We start from the raw sequence: 14,111 nt of genomic DNA, 5'->3' as shown, positions 1-14,111 counted from the left end.
CTCTTCTCCTCAATTATCTTAATTATATCCTCTCTAGCATTACTACTAGGGGAGGCTGGAGCAGGGGCTGGGGCTGGGTCGGCTGAGGCTGAAGGAATGTCTATACCTAACACCTGCCACTTCTCAGCTATTACAGTTTGCTGGTTTAGTCCTTAACAAGGTAAGTTCCTTATTTGTCTATTAGAATATTCACCTAATCTCCTGGTCACAGAGGACTTCTGTAGAAGTAGGTTGTCTAGTCCACATTGGACACCAAAATGCTGGAACTCTGTCTTCCCATAAATCAGCCGGAGTCAGGATCACTAAACGTCTTTATTCTTGATCTTTTAAGGTCAAGATCAGGGGATAAAATCTGGAAATCTCCACACACACCTTCCTCCCTCCAAAGCCACTAGAGACAGAGAGTGAGTGTCTCAATTTCCTCTTCCCTCTCCTACTCCTCCCACACATGTCACTCCCCCCTCTTTGTCCCACCAATCAAGTGAGCACAGAATAGCTGGGGAGGGTCAACCTTCAAACAAGTTAATAGGGACTGTCCAATTGGCAATTAGTCTCACATGCTTCATTATCCAAGTGCATTTGCTCAGTTCTAGCCCTTTACAGTTTATGGTATCATCCTTTATGCCCACACCATACACCTATTTTGACCTTATTTTGGTAAGGTGTGAGATGTAGGTCTATGCTGAGTTTTTGACATACATATTGCTTTTCAGTTTTCCCAGCAATTTTTTTTTTTTTTTGTCAAGTAATGTGTTCTTATACTAGAAACTGAAGTTTGGGGGGGGGTTATTGAATTTTAGGTTTCTATAGGCCTTGATAATTGTGTCATGTTTATCTAATATATTCACTGCTCCACCACTGTATTTCTTAACCAGTAACAAATGACTTTGATGACTGCTGTTTTATAATATAATTTTAATCTGTTATTAGTAAGCTACCATCCTTTGTAAATTTTTTTCATTAATTCCCTTGATATTCTTGACCTTTTATTCTTCCAGATGGATTTTGTAATTATCTTTTTCTAGTTGTATAAAATAATTTTGGCAGTTTGATTGATATGGGTTTTTGTGCATAAATTATATAAACATTTGTTCCTAATACCTACCTCTCATTCCACTCAATCACATTTTTAAAACTTATTTTTGTAATAAAGAGCTATATTAAAGCCATCTTTAATAACTAAATAAATTAAAGACTAGGGTTTTTAGCCAATATTTCCATTATACAGGTTTTGAAGATCATGAGTAAAGGTTTTTCAACAAATTCATTTCACCAATATTGAAAATTTGCTTTGTACAAGACACTGTGTTATGAAGATACAAAGTAGCAAGTTTCAGAAGTAGTTAAAAAACAAAGCTCATAATAAACCTATTTCTACCCATTAGTAGATATCATTGGATTTTTCTACATACCTCACAACTCACTAATTAGTAGTGCCTCTTATAACTGATTTGTATTGGTCAACATTTAGCTTATATTCTAGGACAGCTCCCTCATTTAACATAAAAGAAATCATCATCATCATTATAGCATTTATATAAGGCTTTAATATTTGAAAAACTTTACAAATGTTATCTCCTGTTGTCCTGACAAGATAGATGCTATTATTACCCCATTGTACAGATAATGAAACTAAGATAAACACAAGATGAGTGATCTGTCCAAGATCACTCACATCCTTGGATTTTTAATCTTTTTGGATTTCATTACTATTAAAATATATTTCTGATAACATTCTTAGTTTCTCTTCTTTAACTACATTTTAGTTGATTGTCTTGGATAGCATTTAGAGGTTTTTTTTCAAATCTAAATCTTATTATCCTGTAATTCTATGATTAATAACTATGCTGATACAAAATATTAAGAATAATAATAACAAAATCCAGGTCCAATTAATCCAATACCCATGGTACATGATTGCCCAGAGAAGAATTTATTACCTCTATGGCAAGCTTTGAAGAACACCAAGAAGTTATTTCTCCCTTCTCAAAAAAAATTACCACTAGGATCCTTGCCATGAATTGTGAAATTATTATTGAACCTTTCAACTTTCTTAAAAAACTAAGGTTTTGAGATTGCCATTTCAATCCAATTATGAAACTTTCAGTGTGAGTGTTCATACCTTGCTTTATGTATTAGTCCTTGATTCATTGTTTTGTTGTCTATAAAGTCATAAAGTGATGAGGAAAATTTTAATTATGAGGAATAAATGTGTTTGAAATGTACATTTTTGTTTTATTTTTTGTAGATGATTGTTAAAAAAATTGGTCTACATATCCTAATTTCAGGTCTACATATTTTAATTCTAGAATTAATTCAATTATTCTCCATTGTAATGTACAAATTCCTAAATTACTACATATCATAAATGGGCACTGAGCTTCCAATAAAAACAAATTTAGGTTAATTTCACTTCTCTAGCCATATGGGCTTAAATAAGATATTCGACTTCCATTAGTATCAGTTTAATTCTTGCATTCAAGTTAATTAAACACATTAATTTATGCATGGCCCTATTGGTAGAAAGATAGAAAGAAAGACTGTTTTGTCCTTAGGAGTTTCCTTTCTATTGAAAGTATCAGGGAAGAATTTGAGGAAGAAACATTAGCCTTTAAGAAAGATAAAGATTTTGGAAAGAAGATATTGGGTATAAGCCTTGTGAAAGTGTCCAAAGGCAATATGGACAACTTGAGTCTTAAAAAAAGTTTGCCTGGATTGTAAAATGAGGCTAGAATCATGACTGGAGTCAGATTTTAAAATGACTTGCATAATAGGCTAAGTAGTCTGTATTTTGTTGTGGAGGCAGTAAGGAACATTAGAAAGTTTTGGAATAGTCAAGTCATATGATGAGACTTCCACTTTAACAAGTTTATCTTGATAATTCTTTAGAGGCTGGATTAGGTTAGGGAGTTATTGAAAGAAATATTATCTTGATGTCTAGATTTTTCATTCCAACTGTTTAAGTACTATTACCAGTTGATACAAATACCCCTGGGAAGAATAAAATATTATATCATTTTTGTCATTAATTCTATAAAGTGAATTAGCCTATCTAATTCTTTCCAATCTGAAAGATTCTGACAGCAAGGATCTTCTATAATAGAGAAGCAAGTATTTTCTGTAATAAAGAATGTTTTTGGTAGGGGGATTCAGGAAGATAGGGGAGAGAAAAAGAATAAGAGAAACAGAAACAGAAAGACAGAAGTGTATAATCTACAGTATGGCTCATATGTGTATACATACTTATGAATGAAGTTACTTAGTTTATCTCTGCCCACTTTCTTCATCTGTAAATTGGAGATATTAATGGTACTCACATAAGACTGGTGTGAAGATAAAATGAGATAATATTTGTAAATTGCTTTTCAAATCTTAAAGTACCACATGCTAGTGTTTATTATTTATTATTATCATTAATATAATATAGAAGGTAGCACAGACAATTGAAGACATCAATCTTTCATATATCTAGGTAGTCAAAGATTATGGTATAATAGATTTATGAACAGTCATCTAACTATTCTAAATCCTTAATTTTGCATTTGAGGAAACTGATGTCCAGGGAGGGAAATTGGCCCAAATCCCACAGCTAATAAGTGACAGAGATAGAATTCAAACTCAAATTGTCTAACTACAAGTGTTTTTCCCTGCACCACAGCAATTTCCAGTAAGCCGTTTGTGCAAATGCAAGAACTTTCATTTTTATCTATATCATCCTCTTTTGTTTAAAAAAACAAAAACAAAAACAATAAAAATGAGGTAACAGACATACTACCTGTATTATGTCTGCTTAAACTGGCTAGTTTTAAGCTCTCAGCTTTAAAAAAAAAAAAAAAAAATTATAGAATCTCATTCTTTAGTCTGAGTGACCAATTATTTGATTGTTTGGTCTTTTAACATGTTAGCCTAAGGTATTAATGAATTATAGTATATTTATTTTATGTAGCTGTTAAATACTAGCATTGGAATCACTCTGTTGTTCATTAGTCAAATTCAAAATAATGCCAGAAAATATTTAACTTGAGCCAAGATGGCAAACTGGGTCCAGATGTCCTTTTAGTTGGGATATTAAGTCAACTTTTTGTACAAATGGTATCCAGAAAATATAGTATGTTTCTAAAGAAAGCTTGATTTTTATCTTTGCCTACTACTTCTTTTGTATACTCATCAAAGATCTTCCATGATGCACCATGAAACTAGCCCTACCCATGTGAAAATTAGCTTATTCAAGGGTTTTTTGTTTTGTTTTGTTTTTGTCAGTTTTTTTCATAAATCCTTCAGATTCCTCTCTTATCTAATGCAAAATTTAAGACTTTGTCAAAGAAACCAAGTGACTTAAAAAGCATGCCAGAGTTTCTATAAAATTTTGAGGTTTCAGAAGTCATTTCTCTTTGCCAAGACCTAATGACTATAATTTAAATATTGAAATGTCTCAGTATGAAATTAAGTTTTCCAAATGGTGGAGCATGGTTATGGAAATAGAGTAGTACAAATATGCACATACACATAAATACATACATATGTGTGTATATACCTTTCACAATCCTTCTCATTACTTGTTTATGTTAATTATTTTCTATTGATCTTCTATTTATTTGTTTGTAATATTTGTTCATACTTATTTTTTTTGTCTCTCTCATTAATTGTGAGCTCCTAGAAGACAAAAAAAACTGATTGTTGCTTTTTGTTGTGTATTTGTGTGGTATCCTTTTTGCCTAACATATAGTGAATACTTAACAAATATTTATTGACAATACCTAACAGTAATTGAGTAAACAACAAATATGAAGGATTCACAGAAACTTGAAAACCGATACACTTGAAAAAGTAAGTTCTCACTCCCCAAAACAAATGTTGATCTTAGAAAAGTTATTTTAAAAGCCAAGAGAACTCTGATCAATGAAATGCCTAATAATTAATTTAGTATCAGTAAAACGTAGCTCCCTTCTTTTAGCAAAGAGATAGGTGATGATTATATTAGATTAGAGATAAATAGCATTCCCTTTAAGTCACTTCAGTCCTCTATTGTAGTTTTTAATTTTTGAATTTTCCTTCAATTGTAGATTAGAAAGAAATTTGGAGACTTTTTGAAAAACAAAGCTTTCTTAAGTCTATAGATTTAGAGTTATATGATTTGGATATAGACTAATTTGGTCTATTTTTTTTTAATAACACTATGGCTCTAAACAAGTTTTTCATGTTTGAAAAAGGGTAAATCCTAGGTATTAAGTAATGGTATAAATACAAAAATACCAATAAATCATTTATTACAAATAAAATTCTCCTTTGTGATCTTTTCTAGAATTATTTTAATTTGATAAAACAGTATAGAATATATGCACACATGCATATGTATATATATATATATTTATGTGTGTGTATATATATTTATATACCTATACACATATACATGCACAACTATATATACATTAAAATATACCTTCATATATATATATATATATATATATATATATATATATGTGTGTGTGTGTGTGTGTGTGTGTGTGTGTGTGTGTGTGTGTGTGTGTGTTTTAGATTTGGTACTTCCATCTTGCTATGACTAGAAGAACAGCAGCCACTTACAGACCTGATTTCAGTGCTCATCATTAGATATCTTAATTTTCTCCATGTTTCTAACATAGGTTGGTTCTTCCATTCTTAGACAAACTGGTGGTCCTGTTCTTTGTAGCTCATTATATCAAAGGAATATGTATTACATGTGCCAGAGCAGTTTTGCCTTATTCCAGCTTGAAGCTCCAAAAATGAAGTGATCCATCAATATCAGCCTCCTCTATTAGCAGAAATTAAGAGCATTGGCCATGGTATCCAATCACATACAATTTAAAGGTAAGGGAATTTAAAATAATTATTTGAGTAAGCATCACTTTTGACCTAGTGTAATTCAAACTTGAATAGAATTTCTTCTTCCTATACAACATGTCATACAAGTGTTTTATGTAAGTAATGTGATGGGCACATTAGTTAGAAAGTAAAAAAAAAAATCTGAATTTGCATCTTGCCCAAAAATCAATAGTGAATAATGCTAGTGAATAATGCCTACCACAGGGTTCCTGTGAGGATCAAATAAGATAACAAAAGTAATATTTTTTGTAAACTTTAAAAAATGTATAAATGTTACCTATATGATCTTCTAATTCCAATGACAATGATACTACTATATCTTTCCCAGGATGCATAAATGGCAATCATTTTATTATTATTATTATTATTTATTATTATTATAACTCTGACTACTTAGGGGAGAAGCCTAATCCCTTTTTGTAGTCTGATAGTATAAATTTTCTGTAAAATCTACCAAGCTAAATCTTTCTCTGAAATTTCCACTTAAAATTAAACAATTGTGGTTTTTTCTTATTATGTCTTTAAATACTAAAATAAATCTATTGTGTCCCACTGCAGTCTTTATATACTCGATATAAATATCCATTTTACTTTCAATCAGATCATGAATGTCTCCACCATCCTGGATTGCACTTTAATGTTTTTGTATTAAAACACTGTCCCCATAGTTGAGAATATTGTTCTTTAGTTCAACTTTTCATGATAGATCATATTTGTTCAAGAGTTGTTCTTTTTTAAATATCCTAGAATGACTTGCTATTTCTTTTTTCAGTATTTTAAGTCAAATACAGATTATGTGATTTGCCCACAGTCACACAGATATTACATTTCTGAGCCCAGATATGAACTCAGATCTTTCTGACTCTAGCTTGTGAGCTATCTATCTGTCCCATATTTGAGTATAGTCCTCTAAATATTTCCTGAAAAGGGAACTATTACAATAATCCCTCTCACTTTGAATTATCTTTCCTTTATGATGGCACAGCACATTAGCTTTTTCAAATTCTATATTGTGCTATGGTAATATATTGAGCATCAAACAATTCAATAAACATTTAACTAACTATAACAAGGAATGATGTTAATTGTAGGGTATACAAATGCAGAAAAAAACTCTGTTAATAGAATTAATAAAATTTATATTTGATAAGGGGAAATACGATGTATGCTTAGATAATTAAGTTCAAGACAATTCAAAACAGGGAAAAGCATTAATAATGTTGGACACAGAGATGGCTCCATTAAAAAATTTTTTCTTCAAATGATACTTGAAAAACAATATGAAGTCTGAAATGCAGGAATGATGACAGAATTCAGACATAGGTGATGACATGCAAAAGTATAGGAGTAACAAAACTTTTAATTTTTTTTAACTTTTAACCTAATTCTAAAAAGAAAAAGAAGATAATTTTTATCTATAAAGTTTGCATGAAATACTTTTGTTTCTGATGATCACTAAATGGTTTCCTAAGTGCTCACATCCCATTGAAAGTGTACTATAGTTTATATGTGCCAGAGTAGAAGTTGAATTTAATGGTCAATTCTAAGCAAATTTTATTTTCTTCAACTTATTAAATGTGTACCCTTTGCTCACCTTAAGTCCTACGAACTTCAACTTTCTGTGAGTTTTAAAATTTATGGTCAACAATTTCTTTCAGTAACCTGAAACAAAGGAATTAAGCATGTTTAACTTCCACTCTTTTTTCCATTTTTTTCTTCTTTTCCACTTCACTTGATCATCCCTTCTTCCCTCTCTTCTTCCCTATCTTTTCTCCTACTCTTTCTCCCACTTCTTTCCTTCCTTCCTTCCTTTTTCTATCCTTCCTTCTTTTCTTTCTTTTATTCCTCCTTCCTTTATTTCCTTCCTTCCTTCTTTTCTTCCTTTTTTCCACCCTTCCTTCCTTCTTTGCTTCTTTCCTCCCTTCCTTCCTCTCTTCTTTCCTTACTTCCCCCCTTCTTTCTTTCCTTCCTTTTTTACTTCTTTCCTCCCTTCCTTCCTCTCTTCTTTCCTTACTTCCCCCTTCTTTCTTTCCTTCCTTCTTTACTTCTTTCCTCCCTTCCTTCCTCTCTTCTTTCCTTACTTCCCCCCTTCTTTCTTTCTTTCCTTTCTTCCTTCCTCCCTTTTTTTCCCAGATGGGCATATTAAAAGTCTTATTTGGAAAGAAAAAAAAAAAAAAGAATACTTGGAGGAGAGTGCAAAAGGATATTTACAAAGAAACTAATAGAAGAAATAAATAGGAGGGACTAGCATTCTAATTTCTCAGTTCTCTAACTTTTTAATAGATTCAAAATATGGATTGAAAAATCTCTATGCATTTTGACATAATTAACTTATTAGATATAAATGAAAACCTTTCCAAATCTAAAAGTCTAACATGATCCAAAATTTGCACATTATACAGATTTTAGTAACTGCCAAAAGCTCCCTCAAGGTATGGTGAAAGGTTGAAAGGAACTTGCCAATTTCATGCGCTAACTACTTTATATAAATTTTTCCTTATATCAGAGTATTGGGTCCTTCTTCAGAGGGAACATTGTTAAATGTAAAATAGACTTCAATAAGTCTAAATATATTCCTTATCACAAAATTCAAAATACTTCAAAGTTTATCATTGTGACATAGTTATATTAAACAGAAATATTAATCTGTAATCATAATTATGTGAACCCAAATGCTAATTATCCATCTAATACAAATGTTTCCACAAATATATATATATATATATACACAATATATATATGTGTGTGTGCATACTACATATATGCATGTGCATATATTATATATAAACACATATTCATATATGTGTGCTTATATTCATCATCTATAAACACATTAATTATGCTAAATAAATAACATTGATTTCAAAGATGTAGAAATGTAGAAGCTGTTAGAAAGGAAAACAGATACACAGAGCATAGAACCTTTTAACTAAACCCTGCTGTTTCTTGGGATAGCAGCCCATATGGTCCTCCAACATATAGCACCACAACATAAGGCGATATTACATACCCTGAGGATCCTAACAAATAGGTTGCAATGGTGTTGTGATGATGATGCACACATTATTTTTATTTTTTATCTATCAGCCATATTAAGCCATTTATGGAAACAGAAAGAATTTTCTAAGTAGTATTATTGAAATTACCAGTTTGTAGTTAGAGTTTTCTTTTATAAAGTCCTTAGGTTTTCCCTGAAGAGGGAAAATATCACAAAATATCACTTTTTCCATGTGATTCCTTCTTGAGGACTGGATCTGGCATGTCTTAATGTTATGTCTCTTCCCCAAAATAGAGAACAAAGGCAAGAGTTAAGCAAATCTCCAAGAGATGAATCAGAAATGAGTGAATTTGTACATAAAACATTTCCTTGCACAATTAATAAAAGAGGAAAGCAGGATTAAGACTATTAAAATGTATTTCTTGTTCAAATGAATTTGAGCATGTATAACATATCAGAGCTAAGTCAGAAGAGTCAGATAGGAAGCCTTCAGCTTTTTCATTTGTAAAGTGATAGATCTGTATTGTTAAATTATGTTAATGCTTTAATGTTATGCTGTGTTATGTATAATTTATAATTCTGATGCCAAAATGCATTAATTCAGATCTCTTGATTAGATAGTTTCCAAGTTAAACAATTTCTAGAGGGTGTTTGACCATTATTTTATTTACTAAACTAACTAATATAATGTTAAGTATTACAATGGGTAGAGAAGGCCCACTGAAAAATCAGAATACTTTGTCATCAGAAATGTACCTAGCTTCATGGGTACTGCTAATATTCCCATGGATCATGTTAACAAAAACTGAAGTATGAATACATTATCATAAATAGATTATTACACTTGATTAAGACATTTCCTCACATGTCTTGCTTTCTCAAAGCATTAAAAATGTGTCTGTGCCCCTCCCTCTGCTATGTGTTTGAGGCAAATGTGTAAGAGGGTTATAATGAGAGTTAACAGATTTAAATCAGATGTGCCTCTGGATTTTCAAATTATGACTTTGGAAACATTAATTGTGATGGGGCTTTATACTTGATGAGCATTCTCATTTTATCAGTAATTCCACATTAATCATTAATCTTTTATGAAAAAAGTCAACATTAGAAAAATATAGCAATGAGTGTTCCTTCTTAACTAAAAATGACAACAAAACACTCCAGAAATTAATTCACCACATTGTAAATTATAAGCTAAGGCTCTAATAGAATTAAATGAACACCAAGTAAAGTAACATAATTTACAACATCCCATAGTGTAGCAAATCTATATCAAGGATAATGAGAATATGTGTAATATAACACAATGCAATCACAGAACTAAAAGTAGTTCACAAATGAAAAATCTCAGGTCTCAACATAAATGAGAAAGTATGAAATAAGGTTCTTCAAATAATGGAAGAGCTTGAAAGACAAATGTACAGAGTTAGTTATCATTAACATTTTCTCTAAATAATAGTAACATGATAATTAATATTTCATATTGCCTTTACTGTTTGCACAAAAAGCATTACACTTATTATCACAATTGATGATTGCAGAATGCACAAGAATAATTTTTAATTATTGATTATCCCAAGCTAAAATTTCAGAAAACAGCCAGTTTATGTTTTAATTAATTGTAAAATACGTCTTTGGGAGCTACTTGTGTATCATTGTTTTCATAAAGAAAACCAGGGAAATCAGAATAAATTTAGCTCCTTAGTTCAGAAGCTGGCTTTATGTTTACAATTTCATCAGAAACATAGGATGCATTAACTTAGAATAAATCAAATCAATTATCATCAAATAGAAATAAATTTAAATACATGTGTTGAGCTAAAGATCTTTTATGAAATCATTGTACATTTATGTAACATTTTAGGATTTAAAAAGCACTTTAATTTAATCTGATAAGTTTTTACTATTTGTACATTTTTTAGTGCAAGCATACCATTTAAATTACCATGATTCCTAACCTAAGTCTTTTTTGTTCTTCAAAACATAATGTTGTGTTGTGTTCTATATTTATAGCTAGAAAGTTCTTTAACAATAAAATTGTCCAACTCCTTAACTTTACAAGTGAGGAAATAGAGGTCCAGAAAAGTTGAATGACTTTCCCAAACATCATCCACTATACATCTACATCATTTTATGTTTGAAAAAAATGCCTTTATGTATATTATTATCTTTGACCTTTACAAAAATTCTATATTGCAAACAGAAAAACATAACTCAAACAAGTGCCAAAAGTGAGATTTTATGCTTCTTCCTACATACACACAATAAAAGAAGAGAGAAAGAGAGAGAGAGAGAGAGAGAGAGAGAGAGAGAGAGAGAGAGAGAGAGAGAGAGATAGTAAGTTTTATCATCAGACTTAAAATCTGAGAGTTGCAAAATAATTTAGATGAAATCTGTTATCTGTTCCAACAACCTTCATTTATCTATAGGTTAAGAGGTCATCTTCTCTTACTCAACAATTTGATGTAATCCAAATTTGTCTTTTCCAAATTTCAACCAAATTCTACTTTCCCTACCCTTGGTAGAGATGGAGAAAAAATGGTTCCCTTACTCCCTGTTGTGACTTTATATATAAAGAGGCTATCATCCACTTATTCTTCTTTCTTCACTATGAGCATTGATGCCAGTGCTTTAAACCTCACCTCATACTATATGTGACAGTTCTTTAATAATGTTCATTATTATTTTCTGAATCATTTCCAAAGCTTTTTTTTTAATGTTCTCTTAAAATCTCTATCACAAAATGTAGCAATAGTTTTGTAATAAAGATTTCACCAATTTCAAGATAGACTACACTACAATCTATTCTGATCTGAGTTAATTCATCAGTTATTTGTATTTAATAATATCATTCTCATGTTTGTTCCTATTTATCACATCTATTGTATTTATGCATAAATAATTATACCTTTTTGTTTGTTTGTTTGTTTTTTGGCAAAGAGAGCCATTACAATGTGGAAAGAATGAGCCATTGCTTCAAGGATCTGACATCTAGAAAAGAAGAAAAAGTTTACTAGATTCGAGGTCATATTTTCTCTTTGTAGAGACCTATATCTCTGCCATGCACCTCATGGGCCAAAGTTTCACACAATACAGCCAGTCTTGGCAATTCCAATGCAAATGTACTATCACATATTAAACTTCCTTCATGACTCATTTTCTACAGCAACCTCCTCTCCAGTCATGAATAGCCCATGGCCATATTGTTCCCTATCCCTAAACTCCATTTTCAAGTTAGATTTGATGTTAATAATATTTACCACTACTACATCCACCATCTGTCTTCCCTCCTTCCTCTCCCTGTACCAAACAAATCAAAGTACTGATGTTTATAGCGATGGAATAATTCCAAGTTAACAACCCTTTGGGAAAGAATTGTGAGTGTTCATGAGCATATCATTTCAGATTTTAATTTTCCCATGCTATTAACATACTGAATGTGTATAGAAGTCCTTTCTTGCTGATTTCCTTCACTAAAAGAATCTTATGTAAGAGTATTGTCATTAATTTGTATTTATAGTTTCTATTGCAACAAACAGTCATTCAAAATTGAACAGAAAAATATCAGGTAACAGAGTAGAAATCTTGGAATTCTGAAGAATTATCATGCTAGTTGACCAGCTAACACTCATTATTATAATTGCTTTCAGCCATGGCTTCATAGAAATCTAGTATTAGTAACATCAAACTTTACATGAAAGATTATATATTAAGCAGCATTATGTTACGCACTATGCTAAGCACTGGGGGTTAAAAAAAAATCTTAACTATCCATATCTGCAAAGAGCTTGCATTCATGGAAACATTTCAGGAGAGAACAGCTAGATGAATTTGACCATGCCACCGTGGCTCACTATGGTTATATATCATCATGAATTTCTTCTACATTCTTCTTCATACCCTACCACTCAATTTCATTCTGCCAGAATCCATTCCTTCACCCCAGTTTACATGATGAAATTGCCTTACTTCTTACTAAGGCTAACCTCACTAATTCTCCAGGATATCACTTTGCATCCCATCTCTTCTAAGAGATTGCTTCCTCTGTCATTTTCAATTTTTTATTTTTAATCTTTGTTAATTTTTTATTCATTTCATAATTTCAACAAATATGCTCATACCTCAATCATCCTGAAAAAGCCCTCATTTGGAACTTTTATTCCTACTATCAATCATTAATATTTCTTCTTCTCTTTGTAGGTAAATTATTAAATTCAGAAAGGCCATTTATAATATGAACTACTACTTACCTCTTCTATCACTTTCTTCTCAATCCTCCTGTACCCACCAAAAAGTCAAACTTTGCTCCTGGCCTTATGCTTCCATTGAAGCTGCTCTTTACAAAGAGCTATTAGTGATTTTTTAGTTGCCAAATTCAATGAACTTTTTTCAGTACTCCTCCTCCCTAATTTTTCTGTAGCCTTTGACACTTTAAATCACCTCTCTTCACTGACAACCTCTTCTTGAAGGTTTTTGGGACATTGTTTCCTATTGTTTCTCCTCCTTCCCATCTAACCACACTTTCTCAGTCTCCTTTGCTTATCCAGATTACACATGTAACAATAAGGATCCTTCACAATTCTGTCCTGGTAAGTTTTCTCTTCTCCCTCTTCAATATTTGACTTTAGGATCTCATAGGTTTTCATGGATTTAATTATTATCACTTTTCTGATAGTTTCCAAGTCTATGTAACCAAATTAAACCCTTTACAGACCACATAGTTTACATTTCCACTCCCTTTCAGAAATCTCACCCTAATTGTCCAAAGAAACCTTAATCAATCAATTAATTCATTAATTATTTTATTAATTTATGCATCCATCATTTATTTGACACACATTGATTTATGAATCATGTTGAGAGAAAAAAATCAGAACATAAAAGCATTAAATGAAATTAAAAAAAAAAAAAACAGAAAAAAGAAGTGAACAGAGCATGTGTTGATTTACATTTAATCTCCTTAGTTCTTTTTTCTGATGCAGATGGCATTTTCTGTCAAAAGTATACTGGGGGGACTTCTAGCCAAGAGAGAAGAGAGAAGTCACACAGCTGCTTGAGCTCCACATTTTTTCTCAGAATTTGTTTCATGATAAGCCTCGGAATTAATGCTTGACCGGAAACCCCCCCCCCAAAAAAATAATTACCAACAGAAGACATCTTTGAAATTTGCCAGAAAAGGTCTGTTTTTGCTCGGGGGCAGAGACAAACAGACTGGGCACAGGCTAAGGGTAAGCAAAGAGAGCAAGGCAGC

This window comes from Sminthopsis crassicaudata, chromosome 3, assembly GCF_048593235.1.
Source record: "Sminthopsis crassicaudata isolate SCR6 chromosome 3, ASM4859323v1, whole genome shotgun sequence".
Lineage (NCBI taxonomy): Eukaryota > Metazoa > Chordata > Mammalia > Dasyuromorphia > Dasyuridae > Sminthopsis > Sminthopsis crassicaudata.
The sequence above is the reverse complement of the archived record's forward strand: the minus strand, read 5'-3'. Positions refer to the sequence as shown.